Consider the following 20,904-nt stretch of genomic DNA (forward strand, 5'->3'; position numbering starts at 1 on the left):
AAGGGTTAACCTTAAGTATTCAAGTCCCTTACTTCATCCAGAGCATAATCTCCTCACCAGTATGGGCACACAAAGAGAGGGATATTATAAAACCACTACCATATGCTTCTGATTCAGGATGTTAAACACTCCAGGGCATGTCTGAAAGCAGATGGACCTCTGCAGAGATCATCTAAAGCCATGGCACCCCGGGCACACTCCAAGGATGGTACTGTACCACAAGACTCTACCTCCTTGAAAATGCATGGAGCGAGAGAAGAGATCCAACAAAGAACTCACCATGGCAGATCAGGCTACAATCAAATAACATTCCATCATACAAATAGGATTGGTCACTTATATGTGTGATAAGCTCAGATGGATTTCAGATCTGGGGCTATATATATTTCATGAAGCCATCAGATTACTATGCAATGGCAGTGAAAAAAAAAAAAGTAAATTGAATCTTAGGCAATGTTAAGAAAGAAACAAAGACCAAAACACCATTATGCATTTCATGGAAAACATCTTAGACACCAACTTGGGTCTTCTTGCCCTCAAAAAGAATAGAATAGAAAATAGAAAGTACAGAGCAAGCTGACAAAAATGAGTAAAAATACTAAATAGTTTGTATTAGACTCAAAGGCTCCTCAGCCACGATTAAGAAAGAATTTTGATAGAAGTCTATAAAATTCAAGGGTATCATGGAAAATAAAGCATATTAAATAACAGGTAGATGGCAGATAACAAACAAAAAAAACGTGGTCCTTCACAGTATTTAGGAATTACACTTAGTATTAAAAAAGCAATGGACACTTTCTTCATTTATAGGAATTCCTTTTTGCCCAACATCTTGAATAAATCTCAGAGAAAACCAAATCAAGCAAAGCATGAGTGAGTTCAACAGGGAATCATAAATCAGTAACATGAGGACTCCTTTAAAAATAGGTCAGGATACATTGCAATATTAATCCTTCTCTAAATACAGTTTGCTTCATCTACATCCCTTTTTCTTATATTGCAAATGCTTTCAAGCAGCATATTAGTGTCGAAGCAGCTCAAACAGCACAGAGCTCTCAATCAGCACTGGAAGGTTTTCTCATTTTCCTAAACAATGGGGAAGGAGATGTACAAACACTCTACATCAGGAGTTACCAATGAAGCAGAATAAATGGGACACACAGTGTTTTTTAAAGTCTGTTACTGTGAAAATACATGCCCACTAAATGGGATGTAAAACCAGGTTCTCAGTAAGTAGGTCATGCAGCATTTTTATAGACTATTAGAACATACACATGCATACTAATGGAATACAAAACTGGATTCTGTTAAAGTAAGAAGATTAGAGAGACGAAAAAAATCCTGTGACATGGATGGGTCTGAGGAGGTTGCTCTATTAGACAGCTGTATATATTTGTCAGGGATAATCTGTTTCCTGAAATATTTCTGTCTCTTTTCTTACAGTTGTTTGGAACAGCCTCTAGGGGAATTGTGCTTCTCTGTTAGCTCAGAGCAATAAAAATATAGCTCACTTCTAAAACTGGATGTTAAAAAGTAATTCTGCCTCTAGAGAGCACTACTGTAAGCAGTCCAAAGTTGGAGGAAAGGAAGCTAGAAGATGACAGAAACAAAACCAAGCATAGATATGTTTAAAGTCATCATTCATTCGCCTATAATTTTGTTGACAGACTAAACTTACATACAAAAATAAAAAAACACATTGAACTGGCATAATGTATAGCTATAATAAAACTAAAGCAGCATAATATAAAGGATGTAGAGCAACGTGACTTAAATATAAACACCTATCTTCTTTTATTTAGGAATACAAAATACTTATACTTAATGCTTATTTATTTGAGACCTACCAGACAAGTTCATCATTTCTATTCCTAAGACTGATTTGTCACAACAAACTCAAGATAGTTGAAGCAAAAGATTTCTGACAAATGAAAATACAACATCAATTTAAGCAGCACATTATACATCTCAAAAGTGAAAATGCATTGATCTGACTAGTTACAACTTTATGTACCAGATAAAGTCTGCACTGGGCTTTAACTACTCCAGAACCCAAACACATTCACAGTTTAAGTGTGGATTCAACTGTTGAGTATCGTGGCTTTGTAGAAGGAATTGCTTTTTTGTGAAAGTAGACTGCCCTGAAAGCAAGAATTCATCCTGCACATTCTTCATCCTTCAGCATGGGGGGCTCGCTGAGGCCTCCAGCACTCCCTAATCTGAGAAGGCATTTTTTGGAGTTGCCACTTAGAAAATATAAAAAGCAACCAAATCAGAGCAGCTGAATTTCCCATCACTGTTATTTTCGGGTTTGGTTGTTTTCCTGGGTTATTCTCTCATCCTGACACTCTTAGATTGCCACTAACCAAACAGCACAGCCAATGCAATCACAACCTAATGGAGGAATTAGAATTGCTATTCCAGTTACAAATCAGAGTGATGCCAACAAAGGGGACCATCTTAGAAGCAGCAGGAGTAGAAGATAATTAATATTTTTAAGTCCCAGAAGCCACTGTGAATTTCCAGGGGAAAAAATAACTTTTTAAAAATTAAAGGTCAGTTAAAAGCTTTGGCACAGAGAAAGCTGATTTTGTACTAACCTTCACTCCTTCAGTATCCTTTCACTTCTTCCCTTGGCTGATGGAAACTAGAGCCAGGATGCAGCACAAAGCTGACATGAATCCAGCAAAAACTGTAATAAAGAAATCCAATTAAGACCCTCACAGTAAGAATTCAGATGAGACAGGTTTAGAGGACAGAATCTACATTATACATCTTTCAGAGAAAGCTGGAAAGTGCTGATATATCCAATTTATTTTATTAATATTTAATGTTTACCAATAAACATAGCCTTAGGCTGAGAAGTGGCAGTTTTAGTTTTCTATTGAAACTAATAAAATAGCATTCTCTCTGAAATTAGGCTGGCAGTTAAATTTTTACAGTTAGCTGTTTCAGCTTACAAAATTACCTCATATTTTTAGGTTATAGTGCCACATTTTCAAATATTTGCAAGAAATTTCAAGATAATTGCTGATTCAATGAACAGATATCAAAACAAATTTAACAACAGTAATATTTTGTAAATGCTTGTCCCAGATTAAGTACAACATTTAAACCTTATCATTAAATGAAGATTTATTACTATATTTGCCAAATTTATTTCTAGATCAAAACTTAGACTAAAAAAGTTACTCTGATGAGTCTGAGACTTCTGTTCCTGCTATCCCCCAGTTCACAAGGGATTGTGGTATTTTATATCACAAACTAAGATACAACTGGAAAATGTAGCTCTCTAAATAAATAATTCCATCAGTAAACTACCAAACTCAAACAATTCCTTCAATAGGTTTGATTTGCACAGAAACACAAAGGTTTTGGTGGATATGGGATTGGTTTTGCTTTGTGCCACCCTCTGTGTCTCTGGGGACCAAGAGTTCACTCTCACCAGATTACCCCAGGCAGAGGATGACTCCTACCACAAACCAATTTCACTTATCTCCTAGAACTCTCCGCTCCCACATGGAAAACAGGAGTGAGGAAATCCTGGCTCAGCAGAGCCCATGAGGTACAGAGAGGGCAGCTGCTTCTTCCCCCTCTGCCACCTCCCCCAGCTCCTCCCCAAAAGTGCCCTTTCAAGGCACACCCCAATTCTATCCCAAATCTACTGAACACATTCCTGGTTTTAGGGGACACCCCAAACCAGACCAGGTTTGGTGATGGGCATGGCAACACCTTCTCCTACAGCAAGTCTGTCTTCCTGCTCTGATTTATAGTTTCTCCCTTGTCACATGAAAATCAGAATTTCTAATTAGCAACATCAACCAGGCAGGTTGTCTTTTTTTTAAGTCTAGCAACAAAAGCAAAGAAAGATAACACACTGAAATTATACAAGCTCAGTATGTGAAGACAAGGAGAAATCATTGAAAAAAAAGCAAAGAGAAAATAGAAATACAAAGAATATACATGCATACTATCAAAGCTCATTTTGTGATGTAACTTGCAAGATTATAGTCGATATCTAATATTCTATAATTAGAAAGCATAGATTTTAAAAACAAAACCTTTTTAAGCACCTAGAAACTCTAAAATAAAAACCCAATGGATCATTCAGGCACCTGGATGGTGCCTGAATCACTATAAGTAATTTCCTGTCATTTAATTCTTTTCTACCAGCAAATAACCCTTTAACAATCAAAGGCCCAACAGTGTTCAGGGAGCAAAAGGAAATGAAGTAAGAAAATTTATAGACTACATCCAAAATGCAACTGGTATTACCAGAATTTACAGATCTGCACCCAGGTCTAAGTTAATTTTCAGCTCTTCTCAGCACCCATAGGGAAGAATTGTAACATGCCACCTTGTTAAAAGTAAGAAAAACGCATTCGGTTCTGCATGTGGATGTTCAGGAGTTGGTTTCACTTCCTTCTTGTCAGCTTATGAGCCTTAGGTTTTCCCTGCAGGTTTGATTTCAATTGAATTCCCAAAGTAAACCACTTCACAAGGTTTCTTGACTTTCAAGAGCCAAAAAAAAATAACTCCTAGTGCTTACAGCAACAGAACATCTTCATTTAAAATGACCTTCTCGTTTCTGATGCTTTCACCCTGAGCAGATTGCCTTAGGAATTAAAGGATACAAATGTCCATTCAAATATCTCTTTTTATTTTATATTTTGGGTTTGGTCTGACACAAAGTTTTTGACATGCCAAGAAACACAAATTTTCATATTATTTCTAGCTTTAAGAAAATGCAAAAATAACAAGAAAAGAAAAGATATTCAAAATTCACTGTAAGCCCTCTGCATGGAACATTTCCATGCCACAGCTAAGGCAACAGTGCGCAGCATGTCAAACAAAGTTAACATTGTAGCAGCTGATCACAAATAAAATTAAGGTGGTCTGAAACCACCACCAAAGGTTTTGCACAGTATTCTGCAGTAACACATGGGTTCCCATTCACTCTGCACCACTATCTTCCAGTGTGAGTGGGGCTGTGAAAGAACAGGAAGTGTTCCAGATCCTGGATGTACAAATTCTTTTTCATGCTGAAGAATTGGAGAAAATTTCTCTAAGAAATAATTTTTATTAAAATCCCACTATGTAACTTTTATAGAGTCACTTTAGTCATTAGTTTAACATTTAGAATGTTATGGGAACATTCTAGAAGTGTTCCTATAACATCTGACAATTTAAAGTAGATTATTATAAGGGGTTTTGTTTTTCTTTCTGAATTGCAGAGTTTCTATCCTGCCTTACACATGCACGGCCTGAAGGTGACCCTGAGGATCATTGGCAACAAATGAATGGCTCTTAATTCTCATGGGTGCATTTCAGAAACACAGCATGTGTGGAAAACCTCTGTCAGACTCATTAAGCAATTACAATGACTTCTCAGGGGAAAACAGCAACCACTCTTGTAGTAGCACCCTTAAAAAACAAACACTATTCTTATAGATGCACTGCACTGCTCTGAAATTCCCCATTTCCTAGGCTGCCTCATGGGAAGAGTTCACTTTCCACTATGCATTCACTCCTGATCAGGTTCTCTCAGTGCCAATGAGCATTTCCAAGATCTCACTGGGATTTACCCTCTCTCAAAGATTGTTTCATTGAAGACATTTTCATTTTAGTTTTATTTTGCTTTTTTTGGTCTGTCCTAAAAATCATATTGTTTGGGCAAATACCCTTAAGTAATCATATATAATGCTAAAAATCTTGCTAAGAGTGAGATACAATGTATAAACACAAAATCAAATTTGGGCCGCAAGGAAAAATAAAATACACCATAGAAATGGAAAGAGAAATGAAAGGAACCCTTCTCACCCCACACATTTTCCAAACTGGCATTCACTGAATAATACTCAGCAAACTTATAAGTAACCCACAGCAGCTTTGGGTACTGAATAGGGGGTTAGGGGGGAAACAGGAACTGGGTTGCGCTTTGAAGAAAGGAGTTGGACTATTTGTCTACTTTGTAATCCTCATGTGGTATTCAATAAAAGTCAATTTGCCGGAAATACCTAGTTAATCTGCTAACATAAATTACTGATCTTGAGTTTTTGCAAAAACTGAATTCCAGAAAGTCTCACTTTATCTGCAAAAATATTCATTTCAACATTAAATCTCTGATGTTCTTGGCCAAGAACAATTAGATTGCTCTTCAGTTCAGAATAATTGGTTATAAGAATGTGAAATCATGCAAAGGACAGTTACTCTTTATGGAAAAATCTCACTGACCTCACTAATTCAACTACCAAGAAATAGTCTCCTAGCTATGTTATTTTAGACAAAGAAATATATTCTACTCTGGTGCCCACCCATCTGGTTCCTCAGCATGAGAACCCTTCCAAAGAGCCCAGTTCACCACAGCCACTCTGTCACAGGAAAATTCCACCCACATTTTGTGAAATAGAAAGACAACAGGTTTGGAATATGACAACTCACACTCACTTTAATAAATGCAGGGCACAAAACCACTGTACAAAGCAGATTTCACTCTTTGTGCAGAATCCAGAGAACATTCAGATTTTACACAGACCACTAAGAAACAAATGAAAAGGCAAAGCTATAGGCTGACTGCAAAGGAATTTGGTCACAATGGGAGTCCTAATGCAGAACTGCATCACTCTTACTCAAATGAAGAATGGAAGCATTTTCAAACTAACTTGCCTATAATGAAAAAGAATTTTAGGGATAAATTAGTAGGGATAATTGCTCAACACTTCCAGCTCCTTTTAGCTGAAATGTTTACAAGTGTGTGTGATTAATGGCAATCTGTCACTATCATTGCCTCTCAGAAGACAAGGCCAATGTGCAGCACTTCTGCCAGCACATATTAGCTTGCCAGAAGAAAACAGAAAATCTAAAGCCAGCCTTACACCTTACAGAGCCACAAGTGCCAAAGACTTGAGCAACTGTCAGAGAGATCTCAGAAGAAAAGCTGGCTGGCCAAGTGGAAAATATTAGCCAAAAGCAAAACACTTCCAGCAAAATGCATCTAAACAAGAATTTCCCTCATTTCTCTTATCGAGAATTTTCATAAAAGCTCATTAAAAGAGGGATAAAAGAATTGCAAATAGCTCACTGTAAATAGATTCTCTATAAACTGCAAGGTACACTCTTGTTTTCACCCTTTTTAGCTCAATTCCATCTCTCACCTTTCACTTAATATAGTCCTTCAGCTGTGCTAACATGATGAGATTCTGCTGGGATGCAGTTAGAAAATCACAGGGACATCCAATTGACAATAAGAAGCATCAGCAGGAGCTGAGAACATGCTTATTTGTACCACCTGCTGTTTTGTCTTTTCAGACCCTTCAGACATTGGCTCCTCCTCTTTTCTTCTTCATATTATACACACACACACCTTAAAAATGTGACTTGTCTATATTCCCCTTTCTGTCTCACCCTGAAGCATTACAATTAATTTCCAATTCATCTTCCCCTTTCCTGTGAAAAGGTGGAATCCTCATGTAAAAGGACACTTTTACATAAAAACAAGATTCAGCTTTAGTTGATACTTTGATTTATTATTTTAGGAGTCAGCGAATTTACTCATCTTTAGCTAAAGATTCCTGCATCTGTCCTTATTATGAATTTGGATGCTTCATTTCACTTCTCTCCCAGTTCATTTTAATGTAAAAATCTTAACACACCTGCAATGTTGTTCATTACAAGAAGAAATATTTCCACTTCTTAACAGAGAGCAATCAAAAAAAAACAAAGAAAGAAAGAAAAAAAAGGCAAAGCAGAAAGATAAAGAGAAAATGTTATCTAATAGCTGTATTATCAGAAACCCAGCTACATTTCCAGAAGGTAGCCAGCCAGCTTAACAAACATCACAAATCAACCCCTGTTCCCCATAAGGAGGTTTAGGACTACTGACATCTCTGCATTCATTCAAAAAGACAAATCTAAGAGTTCAAAGGTGACTTCAGCTCCCTTTTGTGATGTCTTGAAATGAAAATTATTCAGATCCTACTGACTTGAACATTTAGCCCTGAAGTATCCCAAAACACTTGCTTAAATGCTCAAATCAATTTAAATATTTCCTTGTTAGCATCAGTCTTCATAAATACTGAGACATTAAAAATTTTTGCAGAAAAATATATTGGACACTCTTCTCTGAGTCAGAGAATTCATGCTTTTTCTGTTTAGCAGTGGAAATATACTTCCTTTCTTTCCTCCTAGTTCTAGCCCTGTTGTCTGTTACCTTGTGTATCCCTTCTTAATAGAAATTCCTAGCCAATTTTATCCATACAGATCCATTCTATTCCTTTGCATTCATCCTTAACTACACATTTTCTCCCCCATTTTGTATGATTTCTATTTGATCTTCAAGTCATTGACAAGCTCCTGATACAGCCATTATGGTCTGTTTCTATCATTTCTATTTCACCTCCACATTGTACAGCATGTACAAAAAGCTGACTCCCTCAGAAGCTGCAGTCTTTTATGCCTTAGCTGATCTTCCCAAGAAATCCTATTTAGCAATTCCCTGAATTTGTGGAAGTCTGTTTCTCTGAAATGTGTTATTCTGTTTCTCCAATACATTCTTTTCCTTTTAAAAATGAATTCTATCTTTTGGCTTTTTTTTTTTAAATCTTGTGTTTTCGGTTTCCTTTCTTAGTTCCCCCATTAACCAGAAGCCAATCTAAACCATCTGCTATAATAACATTTCACAGCTTCTGAAACCAATTGCCCAGCCCATTTCAGAAATTCTTTGTACTGGTAGCTGTGGCATAATCTTACTATCATGGCCATTTTTTGCACTTATTATTAATAATTAATATATAATTATAAAAATCATTGCAATGAAATATAAAACATAATTATTTTAGTTTAATATATAACATGCATAATTTTATTATGTGATTTGTAATATACTTCACATTACTATTCAAAAAATATGATAGCAGTATGAGTGAATTCATACAAGTGGTTATTAAAGCTCCACAGAAAACATTATTTAGAGTGTCTTCCTAGATTACCCACACACACAGTGCTCTCTCCTCTAGGGCCAAGACCTCAGAAAAAGTATATCCAGAATACCAGAACTCTGCCAAATTTCTATAAAATCAACCTTTCCTCAGAGAAAGAATGAAAATATTCCATCAAGACTCTAGGATAAAATCATTCCTCTCTAAAAATTGATGAATGGTAAAAGTAAGAATTTATACTTCACAACAAAATCTTTGCATCTTTGGAAATGTTTCAAGTACTGTTCTATATAATAATTTTATCAATTATTGTTATTTAAAACATCTCTTTTCCTCTGTAATCTTTTTCTAGAGTTACTACTTGCAGATTATAACCAAAACCTGCTGTAATAAATAATGGAGTTTATATTTTACTTCTTTCCAGACAGGGAATTCTAGGAGACAAATTATTTATGCATTATTTTAGATTCAGAACAACTCTATGGCTTCTCTTTATGCAGCTTCAAATACACCAGCTAGAGATTAACAGAAATGAGATGGATCTTGTGAAGTCAGTACAAGCTCTAATGCCACTGGTCATGATGTGAAACATAAGATGTTCTTTTTACTTGCTACAGAAAATAAGTTGTGCTGATAATCTAGTAGAAGCTTCCCATAATGCTTGTGGAAAAAAAAAAATCAAAGTAACTTAAAGATAATTTTAAAACACTGCATCAGGTCTCCTGCCCAGGGAAACCCTTAAAATTCTGCTGATTTGGCATAAAGATGCATCTATTGCTCTTGTCACTCCCAGAAGTAATGAGAACAGAATCCCAAAAAATCCAGAGATTTCTGCCAGCAATAACCACTTTCCTAGTGAAAAAAAAAAATCTCTGTAATACAAGTAGCACGTCAATTAACAAAAAGCAGTCTGGCAGCAGCCTTAGCAATACTGCTCAAGATTAATGCTGACATGCAGTTTACAGCGCTTTAACTATTACTCAAAATCGGTCCTGCTCTGTAGGTGGGAGATTGCTTTTCCTAAAAACACTATTTTTCATGACTTGAAACATTGCAGGGGAGTGGAAATCGTGGTTCAAAAATCCGGAGCTTTTAAAATTGTAGCAAAAATTGATATTACATATCAATATAGCCTCTAGTGATAGTCATTCTCTGCAGAGGCTCACCTGGAGCCTTTGGAGCCCTGAATTAAGCTAGCAGTGCAGCAAGAATACTTTTCTAGAAAAACTTAATCTCTTTAAAATCCACTACTTTAAAACTTGGAGTTGATCTATTTCTCATTATTTAATAGTACCATGAATTATTTCTTGGTAACTAATTGCAGTTTATGAGCCATTTGAGAAGAGATCATTCTGCATGTGATTTGCTGCTTAGTCATATAAATGGCAAATTTTATTTTCCAATTGAAAAGTGTTGGCTTAAAATTAGGAATTCTAGACAGCAAAAATATGAAGTTAATATTTATTTACTATTTCAAAATAATTTTCTCTCTCCTCATATACCTAGCTGTGCACATTGATTTAATAAATAAGTACCATTATTTAATAAAAAGGCAATACTTTCATTAAAGGAATTACAACACAAATATGTAGCAAAATATATAGAGTGGCACAGGAAAGGAAGGAGTTCTCAGTGTGGAAGGGTGTGCTTAAAGAGTACTTAATAAACATCCAAATATTGAGTTTTCCTGGAGAAAACTTGAAGGAAGATAATGTTACAGCTGTTGAATCTGCTCTACCTTGCTGAAAATGGAAGTTTTCTCTGCTGCCAATGAGAAAAGTAGAGGACAGTAGAATCAATGATCCACATAAAGCAGAGTCCTCTGGACATGCCTGTTCAGAACCTCAAAACAGTAAATCTTCATTCAGATTCAAGCTTTCACTCTGCAGTGAAAATGCCCTCAGGAGAGCTGTAAAACATTTGTTGCAGCCATTCCCGTCAGCTGAGAAAACACTCCTCAAACCCTCCCACAGAAACATCCTCAGTGAGACAAGTAAAACAAACAACAAATAAAGAGTGATGATGTTAATTTGGGTGAAAACTCGTACTTGGACAAGATCGTTACGACAAAGTATTTGGTTTGTATGTTCAAAAGCAACACAGAACTTTTTCCTCTTCCCTGAGGAGCAGAAACACAAACCCTAGAATCAAATGGAATACAAACCTACCTGGACATCCCTCTTTCTCCAAGTACAGCAATCTCAGCAGAAGTGAGCCAGGCTTGAAGGCAGCCATGGAGGAAACCACGGAGGATCAGAGACAAGTTCAGCAAACAGTGGAGCCAGGTTAGCTGGACTGTCTAAATTAACTCCCTTGAGCAGAGCTTCTGCTTCAGACTTCTACTGATCTGACCCAGGGATATTTCCTTACACAGCAAAGAAATTCTGCCCTCAGAGCAAAAATTGTTGTTTTCTGGAATGGGCTCATGGTGAACAGCTGCAGAGTGAGTAAATGCTTGTGCAGAGAATACTGTTCTTGGAAAACATTTGGCTCAACATTTCACGGGCAGAATGAGCACAATCTCACAGGATGAGCCTATATTTTTGGGATATTCAGAGATACAGGAAAATTCTATCACATTGCTGTACTGTTCACAACATTAACTGTAAGCAAAACAAGTTAATCCAAATATTGTGGTGACCAATCATCCTCTTTGACCTTTTAAATAAGTCACACTGAGGTTGACTTTTGACAATTGATCCCAAAGCTTCTATTTTTCCAACATTAGAAAAAAAATCTACCAAAAGTTGTCTGGAGCAGGGATGCAGAGCTTGGAGCTCCCCTCCATGAGCAATAAAAACACTGCAGAGTCAGGTACAATGCCACTGCTATTCATGCACTCCAGAAAAGCCATGTAAAAGAAAAGAATATGCAGAACTTGATAAAAGCACAATTATTTCAGCTGTTACTAAAACCAGTGACTCTGAGGTGCTCAGGGCTTTGCAGGGCACCTGTAGCAAGCTCCAGAAGAACACTAGTAGGATTTTAAACTCCAAGAAGACAAGTTTCATTGGAATTAAACTAAAAGAGTTGCTATCTTCAACAGAAAAGGCAAAAAAGAAAATTATAACAGAACACAATAATAATGAAGTATAAACAATTCTTCCCAGTCCACTGTCCATATTGGCACATCTTTAATTCTAGAATCAATTTTCCTAATCTTATGCATTTTCTGAGCTGCAGAGAAGTCTGCCCAGCCTCAGGATAGGTCCTTCAGGTGCCTCTAAGGCCAGGGTGGCTGGTCCCAATTTGGGGCTTCTCACTTGGTGCCACTACAGCCTTCATAACCTCCTCTCCAGGCAAGCTCAGTTCCACCCAGTTATCTTAGACTTGATGTCATAGTAAGCAGAAAAAAAATGAAAACATCAAATGCTGCCCATAAGAGAGAAACAGAAAAAGGAAAAGATGAAATGGAAGAAACTACTTGGTGAGTTCTTATTTATTTTCACAAATTCAGAATAAACTGCTTTGCCTTCAGAATATTGCATAATTCAAGCACACATTCCCACATGGGAATTCTTAGTTGGTAGAGAAAGCAAAAAATTGTGCTTTTCAAAGAGAAGATACATCATCTTAGTTTCTAGAAGAATTCCATAAAAGAATAAACAACGATTTTTAAGTCCTTATAGAGATTTTTTTAAAGAAAAGGTATTTCAAGTATGATTTTTTAGAGAAAATATCTCAACCTCCTCCTTTCTAAAAGGCTCATTTAAATATTAGTAAACACTAGAACATCTAAATACCAGTAAAGGATAGAGAAAAAAAACCTGAAGCAGCCCACCTGATGACATCTCAAAGGAAAACTTATAAGGAAACAGACCATGAAAAAAATCCATTTTCTTTCTTTCAATTCCTTTCTAAAAGGAGGAGAGAGAGTAAATGGGGGAGCGAGGGGATACAGGACAAAACTAAAATGGCTTTTGCAATCTTAAAAGTAAAATAAATGATTACATACACTGGAATAAATGTAAATGTGCAAAGTTGAAGAATCTGGCTCACTACAGTTTGTGATTTCTGCTACAGCTTTACAAAGCATTAAATATTTCCAGGAAGATACTGAAAAGCTTTTGGATCGAGCTGTAAGTGTAAAAAGCAAATCACCAGAAAGTTTCTCATGTACAATCCTGCATTCTGACTCAGAGGCTCACCTCACTTGTCACCCCTACCACGTGAAGTGCCACTGTCCAAGAACTGTAAAATCTCTTCCGACACTGGTTATAACAATTTGAGAGCTGGCGATTTAAATCTGGCACATAATATCTTCTGTCAAAATAATTACACTCTTTTGGGAAAGCTTTTCCTGTACTGTCTGGATTTCTTTGTGCAAGGTTGTCCCCTTGTCATTTGCAACCACATCCATAACATTTTAATGGCAACTGCTGGACCTTCCACGCTGCTACTGAGCTGTCTTGAGTAATTTTGACATATTTTATTCCCGAGACTAAGCCTGATGAGCAGTTTGGGCTGATAAACCATACCAAACAGCCATATCTGTAACTACCAAAAGCCACTCAGTCTTAACTATTGAAGCCAGTGAAACGTTTCAAATTCAAAAGCTTATATAATAAGCTTCAGGACTCCCACTATATCTCTGAACAAAAATAACATTTTTTAAAAAACCACAAAACCATAAACAGGTATTCTCTGGCAGTGAATTTTTAAGTACTTTCCAGTTCCTTCCATACTGTTTTTATATTGTTCTCTTCCTGTTATATCTTTGAGTTTTAGACTAAAAATGAGGTACAATAATCTAATGCATTATGAGAACAGACATCAGTCTTTGCTTGCATTTATAGATCATCTTAAGACTACTAAACAAGAATAGAGAAAAATCACTAAAGTAGCTCACCTGGTGATATCTCTATCAAATAAAACCTATCTAGTAAGGAATACATACAATGACCAAAAATAAAATCTGTTTTCCTTTTTACTGTACTTCAGACTACAAATATGGTATAAGTGTATTACAAGATACCAGGAGCTGGGTCTTCCCTGTGGCCAGTAAAACTGACTTGAGAGATTGGATAGATTTTCATAAAAAGACAATTTAATTCTGATTTAGCATCAGTCTCTCTCAAGTTTCAATTCAAGAAACCAGAAAATCTGAGAAAATTTTGCTCTAAAATCACTGAAGTGCACTATTCCTGAAACAGAAGGTCCTGGGGTGATGTGACAGTAAAGACAATTTGCTTGTAGGGCCAGTGAAGCACCGCAGACCCCAGGAGGGGCTGGCAGGGCTCCTTCCACACTGCTCCCTGGGCAGAGGGCCAGGCATGACCCAGGCTGAGCCCTGAGGCCACCAGGAGCCAGGGAGCTCAAACCCCGACCTCAGCACAGCCTCACTGGGAGGTGAAGCAGGGTTCAGGACAGGCTGGGGCACTTCATGCCTTAAGGATTGAATTCAACACACTGTGGGGCAAAAGTTGTTTATGGGAACCCCTTATGAGCTGTGACCCATAGTTCCTGTTGTGCACAAACAGAACTGGCCCAGTACTGTCACCCAGCAATGGAAACAGCTGAACTTTTATCATCTTCTGGGGATTTTATTTCAGAAGAAAATGTTCGACCAGCTCCTGTGACCAATTCCTTCCCAAGCAATAGGAACCCAAAGAAAAAAAGCTCTGAGCGCAAGCAGCTGCAGCTCTGCTGGTTTCTGCAGAGCCTGTCCCAGGCAGGCACCAGCCACCAGCTGTGGCTGGGTGCAGCACAAGGGCTGACGCAGCTGAACCGTCCTGAGCCTGCCCCAGGCAAACACCAAGCCATTTCCCTGAGCACAGGATGGCTCTGATCAGCTTTTGGTCAGCAATCCGTGGTGCATCAATATCAATATCAGCTTCCTCTGTTGCCCACGTCTTTACTACATTAGTATTTTAAATTAAATTATTATTATTATTATTATTACAAATTTTAAATTAAATAGAGCTTTATCTAAACTGCTGTCTGTGACTGTTTTGGTATGCACCACATCACAGCATTTGAGGATCCATCTCTTGCATTTCTGTGGGGTGACATATATACCTCTACATCCTAAATGTTTTGGTTATGAAAGGGCAGAGGGGAAAGACCGAACATAAAAGTTTCCAGTAATTAAACAATTATTTGCATTTTTTTCTTTTCAGTGAAGAACAAGTTGAACTTAATTTTCCGTTTCCAAAGGGAGTCTTCAAATGATTTTAATTAATTGGGATCAGTTTACCAAGATCTTTGCTTGGCTTTCTGCTTCTTGGAGTCTGAATACAGAACAGAGGAAGGCAACTGGAATGTCACCAGGAAGAATTACTGAGCCCACTCCTCTTGGCCATTACACTGAGCTGGCAGAATAAAAAGGTTCTCTCTTCCTATCCTCTCATTGCAGTAGGGACCAATTTGCGTTTCGTTCATAAGTCTATGAAAGGCAGATTGTACAAGAGACTGCCTAAGAATAAAAGCCTCCAAAGCATTTTTAAATTTAAAACTACACCAAAAAAAAAAAAAGTATTTATCTTAAGCTCAAAGACATGTAATCTCTCTTTCTGTTAATCAATCCCATGAAAACACTGGATTTTTTATTTCTCTGGTCTGTGACCATTTCCAGCTAGCAGATTTCAGTTAAAATGGAAAAGGAGTCTCTCACCAGATTATTTTCTTAGAAACTACTGAAGTGTATCTTCCACAGGTCAAGTTTCAAAGGCCTGAACATTGACCCAAGAGACAGAGAGCAATACAAAGATTAATCTGAAGCACACACAGCTCCAGAAGATGTCTTTTTGGTCCAGCATTTTAAAAATTACCAGGAATCAATCACTAGCAAAAAGGCATTTCTAACAATTAACTGTAACTAGAAGAGGAATAGGTCTTTTGTGTAAGATAAACAGGATACTCCCACAAAATGCATGCCCTCTATGTCTGGATAGCATCATCTTTATACACTAAACAAAATTAACAGCAAGTCTCTCTGTACATTCCATTCACTTTACCTTATTTGTACATATACTTAAATATGAAAGCCAATGGAATATCTGCAGCAAATAATCCCTTATTGGTTTGAGGTCTTATCCACCAGATTAACATCCACTCACAAAAGTTTTACATATGCATTATAAAAATATTTTGAATTCTCAACCTCCATACATACATCAAAAATAATGACAGCAATTTGTAGTGTCTAACACATACAAACACTCATTCATTTTATTCTATATTTTATCGGAAATGCATGTTTCAATATAATGCTTTCAACATCTTAATAGACTAACACTGATAGCCTATAGAAAGCTGGAATAAAGCAATAAGTGCTCTACAGACTCTCACCAAAAGGATACAGATCATCAACATTTATGAAACAGGGACACAGGAGGGTAGAGGACTGAAAGTTGAAATATCTGAGGAAATTAAACTGATATATAGAGGTAGGGTTTAGATAAGACAATATTCAGGTGAAAGAATGATGAGAATTTTTGAGTGTATTTTGTATAATAAAGCCTCTTGGACAATGAGATCATATCACCATCCTTCCCATTTGAACACTGACATATTGAATACCTCCCACTGCAATGCATTAAAAATGTCTGATTGGGAACATTTTTGTGCCAGAGGGAGAAGAGATGAGAATTTTCCGGCTTGAATCCATACTTTCAAAATTATGGATGTACTCTTAGCTTAATGTTGAAGACCAGAATTACCCAAAATTCCTCTTCAATTTTCTATATGTGAAGTATTTAGGTGGATCAGCTGAGAAAATGCTGTTGTTGCTTTATAAAACACTGAGCTCTGTATGTACCCTCCCCAGGCAGGATTACAGCGGATTTAACATATGTGCCCAGTGCTTTTTAAAGTTTAGATATTATTTCCCAGTTTAGGGCTTCATTATAGCAGTTATAGACATTTGCAAAACTTCACACACAATTTTTCTAATAAAACTTGATAGCTGTGTCCCTGTCCTACTGAGATGTGCAACACAATTAGGAATCTATCTATTGCCCATGCAATGGATAAAGAAAGATCTAAACTTTTCACAAGAATGAGATTAAAAAGAGCTCCACGTCCTTCAATTTTACATTGTGTCATAAAATTCCAGTGCATTTTCTGATATATGAAGTGGATATAAACTAGTCTTGCAGTCTCCCATGACATTCATTATAGAGCTATAAATATCATTCCCTTTCATTTACAGAGCTTGAATGAAAGCATAAAGTTTCTGCAGCTACAGAAAATATATGTATTTTAACATCTCCTGGTTAACATTACAGAATTATATCTGAGCAACTACTAAATATTTCAAGTAAATCCTAAAAAAAGCCTGAAATGCTTTCCAAAGGAAGAAACATTCAGTAAGTTAGATTTTATTAAATCTCAATGTCCTCTTTATTACAGACCAGATTGTAAAATTATTAGAATACAGCTGGCATATTCTCAACTGTGTGATATCCAGGAGAAAGGTATTTATTGTTATTTTTTTCAGTCACTGACACAGCAAAATATTTTGAGTTATTTATAAAGAGACTTTTTAAAAGCACTTTAAGCATATTTGAGTCTTTTAATAAAAGAAATATACTTAAATATTTTGAAATAAAATCCAAAGAATATCAGGTAATATTGGCAGAATTTTGAACAACTGTTTCATCTACCACCTCACATATCCAAACAGTTGTAGCCCTGATGCCATATCCGCCACTAACATTTGATGTCCAGATTGATTTGTATCTGGTAATTGTTTATTAGACATAATTACCATTGCTACTCCATCTTTTATATAGATAAAATCTGGTTGGAAAGATGGTGTTTTAAATGTCTGACAGCTAGGATATGCTAACATTGAATAAATAGAATAATGACGTAAGAAAAATTATTTTAAACCAAACAGGTGTCAGTAATTCTATTGTTACCTTGTCATGCAACCATCCTCAGAAAATCACATCAAATTTAGTCTTCGGTTAAAGTCACTCACCTGCCATGAGCTATATTGCTCAACTGACACCTGAGTGCAGAAGCTGACCCCAACAGAATATTTGATTCTTTCTGAAAGGACAAGTCTCTGAAAGCAAAGGATATAAAACAAGAAAGAAAATAAAGTCATTGGAATGTGACACCATGTGGAGCTACCCAGGTGAGGTTTGAACCAAGAATAATTTCAAGTATATCTGTGTAGTAAATACAAGATAGTGCATCTAACCCAGACCTACTTCTCATAGAGGAGAAAGCTACTCTGCATAAAACAGGCTTAATATATTTATGGATATCACAAACATTCCTCCATATGAGAAAGAACCTCAGGACATACACCTTAATTTTCCTTTTCAAATAGGTTTTTTTTCCAAACAAACTGAACATCAATAATATTGTGCTTAAAGGCCATTATTAAATTTTCAGTTCACAATCACTAGAGAAATGCTGAATCTATAATAAAATTCATCCATTTTGATCAGTGTAATTACCAACTATTAAAATAATAATGAGTCAGATTTTAAGATGTAACCTTACACGTCCCATCACATTAGGTTTTAAAGCTGAGTTAAACACCATCACAGTTTCCATTATATTTACTATAAATCACTCATATTATGAAAGCACATTTAATTTAGAGTGGGATAAGTAATTAATAAACTATTTCAATTAGTTAAAATACTCTGTAGGCAGATAGCAAATTACTGATTACATTGCAACTCAAAATATTAAAAAACATTTTTCAAGGAACTAAATTTGAATATTTTAAACATGATCTGTTGTTACTGGGCAGAGAAAAATACAATCATCAAGGGGCTTCATTTACAAAATGTTTAAGTTTATCTATTGATAACATTCATATGTTTAAAAATTAAATCACTCAATTACACATCTACTGTATAATCAAATATTACAGTGATTTTTTTTCTGGTGAAATTTGGTACTTTGTTACCAAATTTGAGCATGCAAACATTTGCAAAGTGAACACAAAAGAAGTTCTAGCAAGGCCTAGAAGTCCCAGCAGCAGTGCAGAGTGGTGTTTTTACCCTGTCCAGCAGGACTGAGTGGTGCAGAGCAAATACCAGCTCCTGTCCCAAACGCTGCCAAAGCCACGCTGACACATCCACAGCCCTTCACACTCATTGGGGTTTAACATCACTTAAAACAGATTGTTTTCACCTGTGCCTCTTTGTGTTTGCACCTGCAGGGGAGAAAACAGGTGAAACCTATTAACAAAGAGAAAAAGTGAAATCCTGACTGAACAAAAGGATCTCAATCGCTGGTAAGACACAGGGTAGAAATACACACCCACACCTATCCAACCCCTCCAGTTTTGTTGTATCCTGAGTTTTAGTTGCCACATTATTCCTTAACCTGTGACTTTAATACCAGTATTGCTATCATCCTGAATATGACTCTATAAGTGACCATTCATTCACTACTAGAATACATCTTTATGTAAAAAAACACAGATGTCAGATGAAAGTTCCATATACAGCAACAGTTGATGGAAATTAATTACTGATATTTGAAGCAAAAATCCACCTGCTGCAGATGCCAAACAGAGATTTCTAGAAGTAGCCATATTATATGTGACACTCAAATCACAAAATCATACTGTTTCCCATTTCAAGTTTTCTGTCACAGGATATCATTTGGGAGGACGTATAAATTTGGCAAGCTTCAGCTCTAATAAAAATATGCAAATAATAGACCCAGCATTTTGTCACTGTCTGCAGATTCAGAGTCCTAGCTCAGACAGGTGAACTTCTCTGAAATACAATCTTCCTCTGCCACACTGATGGATTTTCATCAGATTTCATCTCCAAGAGCATCTTTGTCATTTCCAGTTAAGTTTCAATTTCATTTCTCATCCTGATGGACTGTGGAAAAAACATTCTGGGGGAAGGCGTGGGGGGTTGTTATGATGAAGACCAAACTACAATTGGTTATTCTTCTGCTTTGTCTGTTAAGCTAAATAAACATATAAGTATTCTCAAATATCAATTTGAAATACTAGTTAAATCTCTTCAAAATTTTTTATACTAAATCTATTCATACAGACAGTGAAGCCATTTTGTAACAATGAGAGTCAGAGAGACTTATCAATTGATTATTATCTTGTTTAGACAAATACATATAAAATAAAGAGGCTTTAAAGGAAACAGAGTGAATTTGCATCCAAAAGGCAACAGAAACAAAACCTGAAATACTCAGGTACCTTCAGAAGTACCTGAAGTTCATACATGAGTAACTTTTCAATGTGGAAATTCTGCATTACACAATTCTGCAGGGCAGAGTGATGCAGACCTTTGCACAACCCAGTCTCAGCCACCCTGAGTGAGTGGAATTGTGTCTCTCTTACTGTGCCAACCCACAGGCAATCCAGAGGAGCTGGCTATTTCAGGGCCAATAATTAGAAAACATGTTCAGAAAAGTAATGGGCTGGTACCAGTGTCAGGACCCTTCTCTCCCAAAAACTAAGTAATTTACCCCAGTCCTGCTGGGTGTGGAATTGCTCCCCAAGCCTTATGGATCAGGCAGTCTTTCCTGCACCCTAACAAACATTCTTAAACTCCCTCTCCTCTCACTATCACAGAAGGTTGCTGACATGCTGTTTTACCCTCTGTTCAGCTACAAATGATCTCTCTCCACTTTCAAACCTGAGTTCTATAACCCACTGGAACTTGTGGTGCCTGTAATCAGCAGTGTGAGCATACAGGGTTTACATTAGATAGCAATGATGCTTAATACTGACTCCAGAAAAACACTGATATTCTCTATTCCAAGGGGTTTAGGTAATTCTCTATTATCTCTATAATCAGTCTAGTCCCTGAAATTATAGGTGATACATTATAAACTATACACTCAGTAAACTACTCAGAAAACATATTTCCCAATTCTTAAGCTTAATCCTCAGAAGACAAATGTGTTAATGGACCTGGTAAATAACTAATATGAATGAGCCACATGAAAGACATTGTAATGGGCCAAGTAAATAAAAGGCTAGTTACTCTATTCTTCAATAAGCCTGAAAAATGCATCC

The 20,904-nt window shown here is 36.5% G+C and overlaps 1 long non-coding RNA gene across 1 annotated transcript; it reads right to left on the reverse strand.

Moving 5' to 3' along the window:
* Positions 1 to 927: 927 nt before the first annotated feature.
* On the reverse strand, positions 928 to 19,059 carry LOC132079310 (uncharacterized). The gene is made up of 4 exons (XR_009419386.1): positions 18,905 to 19,059; positions 17,863 to 17,949; positions 2,601 to 2,692; positions 928 to 1,086 (listed from the first exon to the last, which is right to left on the reverse strand). It is a non-coding gene; the product is annotated as an uncharacterized LOC132079310 (long non-coding RNA).
* Positions 19,060 to 20,904: the final 1,845 nt, after the last annotated feature.

The sequence above is a fragment of the Ammospiza nelsoni genome, chromosome 14, assembly GCF_027579445.1.
Source record: "Ammospiza nelsoni isolate bAmmNel1 chromosome 14, bAmmNel1.pri, whole genome shotgun sequence".
Classification (NCBI taxonomy): domain Eukaryota; kingdom Metazoa; phylum Chordata; class Aves; order Passeriformes; family Passerellidae; genus Ammospiza; species Ammospiza nelsoni.